Source organism: Octopus bimaculoides, chromosome 18 (assembly GCF_001194135.2).
Source record: "Octopus bimaculoides isolate UCB-OBI-ISO-001 chromosome 18, ASM119413v2, whole genome shotgun sequence".
Classification (NCBI taxonomy): domain Eukaryota; kingdom Metazoa; phylum Mollusca; class Cephalopoda; order Octopoda; family Octopodidae; genus Octopus; species Octopus bimaculoides.
The window spans coordinates 13823021-13835873 of record NC_068998.1 but is presented as its reverse complement, the minus strand read 5'-3'; positions in this window follow the sequence as shown (position 1 = coordinate 13835873).

The following is a 12853-nucleotide window of genomic DNA, read 5'->3' as shown; positions in this document are numbered from 1 at the left end:
AAAAATGAAATAATCAGAAAAGGATAATAGTTCCATATCGAACAACAAATGTTGTTTGCATAAAAACAAATAAAGAAAAAAAAAAAAAATGAAAAAAAAAAAATTACAGAAAATAGTGTGTGAGAGAGGGCAAGCACGTAGCTTTAAATGTGTCGTTGAAAACTTAAACTAAGCTAAAGTTCAGATTGACTTAGTGAAAAATCCACTGTTAAACTGAAGAAAAGCTGACTGACTTATACAAGCAAACATAACATATACATGTGTTGACCTTTTGTGATCAATCATAGACACAGCCTGTCTGATTTGCTGAATTAATCTAGAAGACGTCACTATTTAATAACCAAATCATCACTTGAGTTTTAAGAACTACTTTGTTTTGTTCTTTTTCTCTTTTTTTGCTCCTTTCAGAAAATGCTGTGCTATAATCATATTTAAGACACGTTTTGTTTTGGGTTGTTTTTTTTATTGCTTTTCTGTTTTTTTAGCTTTTTTTGTATTTGATTATTGGTTATTATTTTGTGTCAATATCCAAATCGTTGTATTTTTTTTTATTCAATCTTGCCCATTCTGTGAGGTGTTTTTTTTTTTTTGTCACATGATCCTAACTATTGTAAAGTGACTCCAATATTAGATGGACCAAAAGTGACAAGCTGGCAGAATCCTTTCTGTGCTGGTCCAAATTCTTTGCAGCATTTCTTCATTCCTTCCGGTTCTTTACATATTGAATTCAAATGCCACCAAGGTCAAATTTTGCCTTTCATCCTTTCGAGGTCGATAAAATAAGTGCAAGCTGAGCACTGGGGTGGGGATTGGGTGTCAATGAAATCATTTCTGTCAGATCCCCAGAAGCTGCAAACCTTATGCCAAAATTGGAAAAAAATATTGGATAAACCAGCTGACGCACGGTGTCGTTTGTTTACTGGGGCTAAGCCATTCCTCACCCCCACATACATATGTATGTATGTGTGTGTATGTTTATGTATGTATGTGTTCTGTGTTTCTGTTTGTCTCCTGCCACCACTTGACTACCAGTGCTGGTTTGTTTATGGTGCTGTAACTTGGTGGTTCAGCAAAAGAAACTGATAGAATAGATAACATGCTGAGTTTTATTTGTTTAACTAAATTCTGAAGGAATGCTCCAGCCTGGCAGTTGTCCAATGACTGAAATAAGTAAAAAAAATAAAATAAAGGATACTAACACACTATGATATACTTTGACTGTAACTCCAAAACACATTATATGTAGTGGCATAAATGCAAAATATTCTTTCGCTTTTGCTATAAAGTAAGTTAGGTACACCAGTGCTGCTCAAAGCAATGATCTGTGGACCAGTGCCAATCCACGAGCCATCAACTGCCAGTACATGGCGAGTTTCCAGAAAAGAAAGAAACATTATAAAATGCTTATAAAATGCTTATATAATATTGTATTATTTGTTTACAAAATAAATATAAGACAAAGAAAAGTGTCAACTTTTATTGTAATCATTATATATATTGCAGAGATGTACTTGCATAGCAAGTCACCCGATCTGATATCATGTGCTGAAAAAAAAAACAATTGCAGTATAGGAGGTGTTTATAAGCCATTTAAAAACACACAAAAACCGTTAGATTCACTTTAACATTTAAATTTAATTTGTCAAAATATTTTCGTTGCTTTGAGACCGCAACCTGTTCACTGACAAAATTCTGTGCAGCATGGAATTTTGTCAGTGAACAGGTCGTGGTCTCAAAGCGACGAAAATATTTTGACAAATTAAATTTAAATGTTGAAGTGAATCTAATGGTTTTTGTGTGTTTTTAAATGGCTTATAAACACATTCCACACTGCAATTGATTATATATATTATTTCCGGTATAAATTAATATTACTAAGAAATATTACCAGTCCCTAGCACATTAGGGGGAAAAAGAACTGCCAGTACACCACATCAGATAGTTTGAGAAGCACTGGTGTACACTTGTGTATGTTGACATAAACATTTCACACAGTTGGGTGTATTTTGTCATACCACCAATTTTGAATAGTTTCAGTCTTTAATATGTTAAATATGCCAATTGATTATGTTTGCTAATTTACATAGCAGGCCTCTGGTGATAGAGCTAAAAATTAGCTAATTTTTAGAACCAATGCTGATTTCAAAATTTAACTGCACAAACATCTATAATGTGACTCCACCTTACCCTAGCCAAAAGTGAAATCTTTTGATGTTGTTTGCCAGATAGTGATATTAATTCTATTCTCCATCACATAATCTAAAATATATGATTAAACAGATTTGAACAATAACAAGTAAAATCAACAAACTTATTTACCTGGTTGTATTAATATTTATTCATGTCTGTAGTTTTGTTTATAGTTCTTTTTCTTTAAAGATATCTGTATGTGCAACGTTTGTGCTAACTACAGAAAGCTTGCAGTAAGCATTGAAAATGTCAATGAGCCATATGTGATTACAGGAAGCTGAGTGACACCTAGCCATATATTAAGAACTTCTAAGTACATAAATGTTTAATAAATTTATGAAGACAGATGGCAAAGTACTTTGCCATGATTGCTGGTCAATTATAAAATTTTCATTAGCAGTTTTCCCCAGCATCTAAGAATACATTCCCAAATATCGCTCTGTTCCTTCGATGGCATTTCATGAATCAACAACTCGCTCACTCTTTTTGAATCAACAGCTAAGTTATTATTACTATTATTCAAATGTGATTAACTTCAATGAATCTAGAATTCCCCCATTTCCTTCAGTTTCTAGTTGCCAAGGCCACATATAATTTCATTTCATTTCAATTTTAGCCAGATCCCTCACATTACTTATGCGATAAATTTAATGATTAAAAAATGTACATGTATATTTATTTAGTATTAATATTGATTATTATTAATATTTTAATGATAAGAATAATTATTATTATTAAATCCTACAGCCTTTCTTCTGAATTGGACTAGATATGTGGTGCAAAACCCTTCAATGTGGTGCCCCAGTATGGCTGCAATTCAGTAACTGTAACAAGTAAAAGATAAAAGACAATTTATAAATATGCATGCATGTATGTATGTATGTATGTGCAGGAATAGCTGTGTGGTAAGAAGCTTGCTTCTGAACCACATGGTTCTAGGTTCAGTCCCACTGCATGGCACCATGGGCAAGTGTCTTCCTTGGGCCAACTAAAGTCTTTGAGTGGATTTGGTAGACAGAAACAGAAAGACCATTGTGTGTGTGTGTGTGTGAGTGTGAGTGTCTTTGTATTTGTGTGTCACCCACCACCACTTGACAACAGGTGTTGGTGTGTTTACATCCCTGTAATTTAACAATTCAACAAAAGAGACCAATAGAATAAGTACCAGGCTTAAAAAACTTTTAAAAAGTACTTGGGTTAATTCATTCAACAAAAAATTCTTTAAGGCAGTGCTCCAGCATGGCTGCAATCTAATGACTGAAACAAGTAAAAGAATAAAAAGATACACACACACACAGAGGATGGAGAGCATATTAAGTTTGAGTATTTATCTATTAATACAATACTGCATTCTTACCTTAGTTTTGTGTAATTTCAAGGGAAGTAACACACACACACACACACACACACATATGCACTTGGACTTCTGTACTGTTTTTGTCTACCAAATTTCACTTAACCCTTTAGCATTTAATCCGGCCATATCCAGCCCCCAAATTCTACCTGTTTTATGTTCAAACTTAGCCAGGTCTGGCCCATCAAACCTATCCTACACTATCATTCTAAAAAGCATACAATCACATCTTCAAAATCTCAAAGCTATGAGATAATAATGCATGATCCATTAAAGACAACAAGGATTATTGAACATTAATTAGTATGTTTGCCAGAAATAATCTGAATGTCAAAGCATTGAAGGTATTCATCATTGCAAGGCTCAGCAGGGTATAATGCAGGGAAATCAAATTCAGAAGCCTATCATTACGAACTGAACCTTTCAACCAAATAGCCATACCTTTGCCTATATTACTGATCTCTCCCCCCTTCTCTTACTCTTACCTCTGGCTAGGTAACCATCTAACTCCTTTACAGCAGCACACCTGCTTGTCTTCTTTCTTGTTAACTCTCTCTCCTCTCTGGGTAACCATTTATCACCTCCACAGCAGCCAGTACACCTGTTTCTGCCATCATTCTCTCTCTCTTTCTCCCCTTGCTGTTCCTTCCATTTAGGTAACCATGTTACTCCTTACAGCAGCACACCTGTCTCTGCCTTCCTTCTTGTTAACTGTCTCCCCCCCCCTCTCCTTTTCTCTCTCTGACTGGATAACCATGTTCTTCCTCTACAGCGAGACATGTGTTTCTGTCTCTATGTCACACTCTAGCCTTTCATCATCTGACACAAGATCACCTCCTCCAATTCCTCCTCCCCTCTCAAAGATTCCTTGTCTTGCATAGTTACTTGGTAACCTCGCCAGTGCAGGTGCCACTTAAAAAGCACCCACTCCACACTGTAAAGTGGTTGGAATTTGGAAGGGCATCCAACCGTAAAAACCATGCCAAAACTGACCTCACCTGTGCTGGTGCCACATAAAAAAGCACTTAGCTCACTCTGCAGGGTGGTTGGTGTTAGGAAGGGCACCCAGCCATAAAAAAAAAACCATGCCAAAACAGACACCGAAGTATGGTGCAGGCTTCTGCCAAGCCAGCTCCTGTCAAACCATCGAACCTATGTCAGCAAGGAAAGAGGACGTTAAATGATGATGATGATGATAGCTCAATGGGGCAACTACTATACTTTATTAACTGGGCCATTAGAACTATTCTCTGATATGAAAATATGGACGTAATACAATGTATCAAGATTTGTTAAAGCTGCAACAAACGCTTCAACAAAGCAATTGAGTAGTGACTTAATAATGTTACTGCTAGATTATGTCACTGATTTTGTTCTATAGTTAAGATTGTTTACCTCTTGATATAAAATGAAAAACAATAGGTAAAAACTTGCGAGGTGGAAAGAGGTGAAAAGTGCTTAACGAAAACTATAGCTTCCAGTGATGGTGTCTGCTACGATTGTAGTCTGAATACTTCCCATGTGAACTTTTAACATCTTCTGAAGAAACAAAGAGTTCAAACAAAATGAAATTCAAAAGGAAAAGGAAAAAAAAAATTATGCAGTTTACAAAGTTTATTTACATGGCAAGCTTATGTATGTATGTATAACGAGGGGGCAGCCATCATCATGTATGTATGTATGTATGTTTAACGAGGGGGCAACCATCATGTATGTATGTATATATGTATAACGAGGGGGCAGCCATCATCATGTATGTATGTATGTATGTATGGATGGATGGATGAATTGTTTTCAACATTTTTATTTGGAAAGGTTTTTAACCAATATTTACATGTTTTTATTTATAGCTTTATTTACTTCGAGTTCCACAGTTAAAACGAATTATTTTACACACAAACACGCACATATATTTATACACACACTCACAAACATATTATATATGAGGAGGTGCTGAAAAGTTCCTAGCTTTCGGTAAAATGAAGTAGACGACAACCAGTTAATTGTGATTTTATTTAACATATTTCTCTCTCAGATTCACACACTTATCGCAGCGGTCTTTCATTTTTTTCTAAGTCCTGTATAAGAACTCGGAAGGTTGGGCCTCCAACGAGGCCTTTTGTGATACCTTTAAAACCACGAACTTTTCATCACAATCTCATATATAATAGATAATATATAAATGTAATTATAATGTGTGTGTGTGTAAACAAACTTCGTTTGGAATTGAATTTTGTTTGAACTATTTGATACTTTTGATGATGTAAAAGTTCACTTAAGTAGTATTATATGTACAGTCTGAGGAGCCACCATTTCTAGAAGCTAAACCTTTGTTATAGAATTCTCACCTCTTCTACCTTCAGACACATAAATTATCATTATCTGCACTCGGTCGGCGCGACTATGACTGTTCATGGCTTTGACTGTTCAAAGCCATGGACAGTCACAGAGAGATAGAGGGAGAGAGAGAAAGAGAGAGAAAGAGACATACATACATACATTTGTAGGTACGTATGTACATGCATGCTTACATATATATGTGTGTGTGTGTACATGTTTTTATGCTGAATTGCGTCAGGACAGGCGGAGCCGTGGTGACCGGAGGTTGCGATACATGGATGTGCTGAAGATACATAGGAAGAACTCTAGCATCTCCCCCCCCACCCAGACACCTTGGAGGAGAAGGTCCTGCGGCATGATGAATGGCGTGGAGAAACGACAGAGAATACGACAGTGCACATGAGAGGCATCACGTTCTCCGTTGCGACAAGATGTCATCGCCGCTGAAAGTCAAGAGCAGTGGCTGTAGCTGATATGCGTGCCTGCCAGTGAACAAGGAAAGTCAGTGTCGACCTACGATGAAGAGCGGAAGAACACACGCACATTCACTTGAAAATCCTCAGAATATATACATGTATGCGCAGGAGTGGCTGTGTGGTAAGTAGCTAGCTTACCAACCACATGGTCCCGGGTTCAGTCCCACTGCCTGGCATCTTGGGCAAGTGTCTTCTACTATAGCCTCGGGCCGACCAATGCCTTGTGAGTGGATTTAGTAGACGGAAACTGAAAGAAGCCCGTCGTATATATGTATATATATATGTATGTGTGTGTATATGTTTGTATGTGTGTGTTTGTCCCCCCAACATCGCTTGACAACCGATGCTGGTGTGTTTATGTCCCCGTAACTTACCGGTTCGGCAAGGAGATCGATAGAATAAGTACTAGGCTTCCAAAGAATAAGTCCTGGGGTCTATTTGCTCGACTAAAGGCGGTGCTCCAGTATGGCCACAGTCAAAAGACTGAAACAAGTAAAAGAGTATATTAGGCGTGGTTTTCTTGAAAGGACGAAGCTCTTGAAAGACAGGAACCTGCGGTACATGCTTTATCACCACAGTCCGTATCCGTACCATTCGACACAGACCATCCTTAAAGATAAATACAAAAGGATAAAATCTATTGTCTTCTTGAAACACTTCTTCATTTTCTTCTTCAATCAATCATTTTGTGTTTATCATTATTAACTATACAAACGTCTGCATCAATATCGCCATTTTCTAACTTTCTCTCTCTCGTTCTTTCTCTCTCCTCTTCTAATCGGAAGCGGCTGTCATATGCAGACTTAAACAGCACCCGGCAAAAATGCATATGCTGCAAAGATAATGTCTTCTAAATGCAACGAAAACCTGACAGCATAGCAATATATACTAAACAACACTAAATGCTAAATATTGTTAATCTCCTAGTAACGAAACATCTCCATCTACAAATTGACAAGCAGCATGGGCGTTGACAGAGTCGTTAAAGTATCAGATGAAGTTCTGAGTTCCAATCCAGTCGAATTCCTCTTCGTTTTTCTCCTTCTGGGATCGATAACAAAGTGCCATTCAAGCACTGTGGTCTGTTTGTATCAATCTAGTGCAGTGGTTCTCAACCATTTTTTGCCTATGGACATCTTTGATTCCTATTTTACTCAGGCGGACCATCATATCTATTTGATGTATATAAACAAAACCCTGCTTTATTTTTGTAGTTAAATATTATTAGGAATTGTGTTAAAAAAATTGCTAAAATATTTTGAGTATTGTAGAAGTATAAATAATTCTATTGTACATAAATTTTAACAAAATCTTGTATGGATCACCATGGGTCACATCGACCCCAGTTGAGAACTACTGCTGTTGCGCATCCTGGATGCAAATGATATTATAATATACAAAATGTTCGGGGTTCAAATCGCATCAAAATCAACTTTGCTTTTCATTTTCACGGAGTCGATAAAATAAGTACCAGTCAGAAACAGAAACTTGATCACAATCGAATAAGCTTTTTCGAAAGATTTGAAGCTTTGTGCCTTTGCTAAGAAATCACTAGGAAATCACACAGAATTGTCGAACGTTATGTTCTTGAAAAATCTAGGCGCAGGTGTGCCTGTGTGGTAAGAACTTTGCTTCCAAGCCACATGGCTCCGGGTTCAGTCCCACTGCGTGGCACCTTGGGTAAGTGTCTTCTACTGTTGCCTCGGGTCGGCAAAAGCCTTGTAAGTGGATTTGGTAGATGGAATCTGAAAGAAGCCCGTCACATATATGTGTATGTGTGTGTTTGTTCCCCACCAACGCTTGACAACCGGCGCTTGTTTATTTACGTCTCCGTAACTTAGCATGTCGACGAAAGAAACCGGTAGAATACGTACCAGGGGTCGATTCGTTCGATTGAAATTCTTCAAGGTGGTGCCCTGTCTGATCGCAGTCTGAATAAAGATAAGAGATAAGCTACAGACAACACTGCAGGGATTAGCCTAATCGCTAGAACATCGGAGAAAATGGTTGGCAGACTTAATCCGGCCCACCCGATTCAGCATCACTACCTGCTTATTAATGACTTCAGCAGAGACCCCTCTATGGCAAAAATTCAGGCAATATGTAAAATGTAAGGATGATTATTTTATTTCTTACTAATTTCAGAAAAAAAAAATGGTAGGTATCGGCCATTCTTCTTTTAATCACAAAAAGACAACGAAAATGTTTTGTGTTTTACGTTACGTTTCTTTACGTTTTGAGCCAAAATTCAGCAGAGGCCGACTTTGATTTTCATCATTCTAGGTTCGATAAAGTAACAATTAATGGAGTATTGGGTTGTAATAATCGATTATATCTTCCACTCTGAAAATGATCCTGGTGGTGGTCACAGCAGAGACAGGCAGTGTGGACTTGATTAATGAACAACAATTGTATAACCTGTCACATGGTCGGGTTGTGGGCTGCTAAGCCGGTGACCTCACCAAGCTTGCTTGGTGAGGAGGGTGGTTATTGGACACCCTACGGGATGAAAAACAAGTCTCTCGTGAGAGTCAACGGCCATCCAATTGATGTCTGCTTTTCATCAGTCTCGTGGCATAGTTGCACCAGCTGTTGCTATCAGCAATACAAAAATGTGTGAATGGCCTCACACAAGCCATCACCGCTTTGTATTTATCATTAGAATAGACTTGCATCATAGAATAGTGTTTGGTGTTATTGAAACTACTGATACCGTTGCTACTCTGGTTGACCGTGTTTCTTTGTTTTGGTTGAGTGAGAGGGTTAGTGATTTTACAATGGCTTTGTAGCTGTGTACTGCGGTTGCTCTGTGTGTTTCTATTTGTTTTGGTGGGGGGTTATTGTGCATGTAGTTGAAAGGACTGTAAGGGATTGAGTTTGTTATGACAGCAGGTAGTATTTCTGGTATGTCGAGGTAATCTTAATTTGTAATATTTTTGTTTTATTGCAACATCATTTGCATGTGAAGTTTGCAGGCAACATGTTACGACTCGATGCACGTTGTTATGGGTTATTTCAATTTTATTGGGGGGGAAAAAAAAAGAAGAGATAGTTACCATGGATTTTGTAGGACCTCTCAAACTGGTGACATTGATAGGATCGTGTCTAAACCAATGTCTCCCGAACGGTGCACTGCGTATCTAGTTGTGTTTTGGGACTTTAGAAAATCCACAATAATGACTGAAAAACATGCTCTTCATAATTTTATAACACACAATTATAATTAATAAAACAAGGAAACGATAGTTTATAGTTTATACATGAAAATAATTTTTAAAAGTTTCCTTGAGAAATACACCAATAATATATTTTTATTTGATCTTCAGTGGACTACGAAATCAAAAAGAAAGAGGAACGTTATTCTATCGTAAGCTATGTAGATCAATGTCTGCAGGAAAACGCTTAATGTGAAAGATTTGAGGGAGTTAAACCAAATACTTGCAACAAAGTGTTTCTGATTTTATTATTTCTTAGGACAGATTTTAAAATCGCAAAAGAAACTGAGTCAGTCAGTGAATCAACATTACAAAAACTAATTCAATAAACGTTGGGTTTCCTTTTCGAACTCCAAATTACTTTATCTCTGCTACTGTATTTAGGATCAAGTCTTTCTTTTAATGACCAAAAATATTTTATAGCATTCACTTCTTAAACAAACTCTCTATTAATACTAACTAGAGTGGAAGCGCAATGGCCCAGTGGTTAGGGCAGCGGACTTGCGGTCGTAGGATCGCAGTTTCGATTCCCAGACCAGGCGTTGTGAGTGTTTATTGAGCGAAAACACCTAAAGCTCCACGAGGCTCCGGCAGAGGATGGTGGCCAACCCTGCTGTACTCTTCCACCACAACTTTCTCTCACTCTTACTTCCTGTTTCTGTTGTGCCTGTAATTCAAAGGGTCAGCCTTGTCACACTGTGTCACGCTGAATATCCCCGAGAACTACGTTAAGGGTACACGTGTCTGTGGAGTACTCAGCCACTTGCACGTTAATTTCACGAGCAGGCTGTTCCGTTGATCGGATCAACTGGAACCCTCGACGTCGTAAGCGACGGAGTGCCAACACACACACACTAACTCGATAAGAGATGGCAAAGCCTTTTTTTTTTATATTTCTGGAAGTCGAAATTTAATTTCTTTAATAAAAGGGCGGCGAGCTGGCAGACTCGGTTGCGTGTCGGACAAAATGCTTTGTGGCGTCTCTTTTGATTCTTTGCGTTCTGAGTTCAAATCCTGCCGTCGACTATTTATTTTATCCTTTCGGGTCGATTAAATAAACACCAGTCAAGTGCTAGAGTTGATGTAATCGACTTACTCCTTCCCCTGAAAACTGCTGATCTCATACCAAAATTTGAAGCAATTCTATTATCGGAATCATTTAGTTGTAGGTGAGAAAAGTCGCTTCTAGTTACATTTGAAGTCATATGTCAGTTTACCTGAAAAGAAACAATGCAATTATCAATAAGAAGTTTTAAAATTAATGCCTGCAAGTTTTTACAGCTCTAGCATCACTCCTTCCTAGTCAGCCTATGAGCTTTTCAGCCCACCCTCGTAGAAAAGCTTTCTGTTAAATTACACTGCTGCGATGTGCTGTTTTTAAAAATGTATTGCGTGTCCACAAGAAACCCATGGTGTATCACTGCTGACACGTACATCATAGATTCGCTATCCCTAATTAGGATAAACATGCGCTTTTGAGATGTTTCTGTTCGTGGGTGGACAAGAAACTGAAAAATGCAAGATGGAAATTAAAAGCTGGAGTGAAATATAATAATGTAGGCTATATAGGCATATAACACATAACATAATATACGTTGTACAGGTTAAGTAGCTCTAATACAGGTTACATAGGTGCGATATATTTATTCGCCGATATATTATGTAGATTATGCAGCCATAATACGTCACAGGTATTACTTTTATGTGTGTACATCCTCTTGATGCTTGATGTTAAGATCTTAGATGAGCGCTCTCAAGTACTTCACCACCAGCATGTGATTATGATAAATATTTTTGTATCTTCTGTTTAATGATAGAGAGTGCAATTCAAGTTACTATGTTATCGAATGATTTTATTAGTTTATTACTTAAGGAAAAGTTATACAGGTATAGTATAACGTGATGTAAAATGCGCAGTATGTTAATACAGGCTATGTAGATATGTTTGTGCTATAAGCTGCTGCCGAAGGATTGCGATCGGCAGCTTATTAAAATTCATATTGCAGAATGAAAGATTGAAGGTAAAAATTTAATCGTATCTGAATTTGAATTTAGATCGCAGGCATTTGATAAGCCGGGGGCTTTCCTGTTTCTGCCCGCTCATAGCCCCAGAACAAAATTGTGAGGTGTGTAGAAACCGCATAGAGGATTGCTGTTATAGTAATTTAACACTAATGTCTAGGTATCAATTTGATACCTAGACATTAAGTGTAGAAGGTGTGTATAATCATGAAGGCCTTTTGTTGTTATTTTAAGTGTAAGATGGCGATCTGGTAGAATCGTTAGTGCTTTGGAGAAAATGCTAAGCAACATATCTTCTAGTTGTTTGTGTTATGAGTTCAAATGCAATCGACTTTATCTTTCGTTCTTTCGAGGTCGATGACATAAGTAGCAGGTGAAATCAAAGACAGGGGGCAATATAATCGACTTACCTTCCTTTCTTAAAACTCCTTGAAATTGCTGGCCTTGTGCCAAAATTTGAAACCGTTATCATTTTAAAGCGTTGCTAACTATTACAAATTACTAACGATACTCTGTCGACGAACCAAAACTCTTTCTTCACGGCACAGTGAAGAACAGATCTAGATAGCTGTGAGCTGGGGTTCGTGTAGTAGTCGACCAAAATATGCTGGGGATTCTACGTTAACATTCGCCTTTGGTGTTGCTCTGTGGTAGGATTCCTAGTTTTCTGATTGTGTTTTATCTCGTAACGACTTGGCTCTAACTTGAGCATATACAATAAAACCGAGGTTTACCATTATAAATATATAATAATAAGGTAATCTTCAAGTTTAGGGGGATAAGAAAATAAATAAAAATATTCAAGGGAAATAACTGAACGACTTACCAGTATTATCCGTTTTCTTCTAGCTGTTTATAAATAAATCACACCCTAACCCTAATCCTAACCCTAACGTCAATCAAATCACGTGTGTGATTTATTTATAAACAGAGATGTACGGAGAATACTGGTAAGACGTTCAGTTACTTCCCTTGAATATTTTTATTTATTTTTTTTATCCCCCTATACTTGAAGATTACCTAATAATAATATATTAAAAAATAGGTGGTACAATGATGTCGGTGTAATCAAATAATACAAATATCTAGGTATATTCCTTTTTACAAGAGGCACAAGGCCTGAAATTTGTGGGGAATAGGCCAGTCAATTAGATCGACCCAGTACGCAACTGGTACTTAATTTATCGATGATGAAAGGTGAAGTCGACCTCGGCGGAATTTGAACTCAGAACGTAAAGACAGACGAAATACCGCTA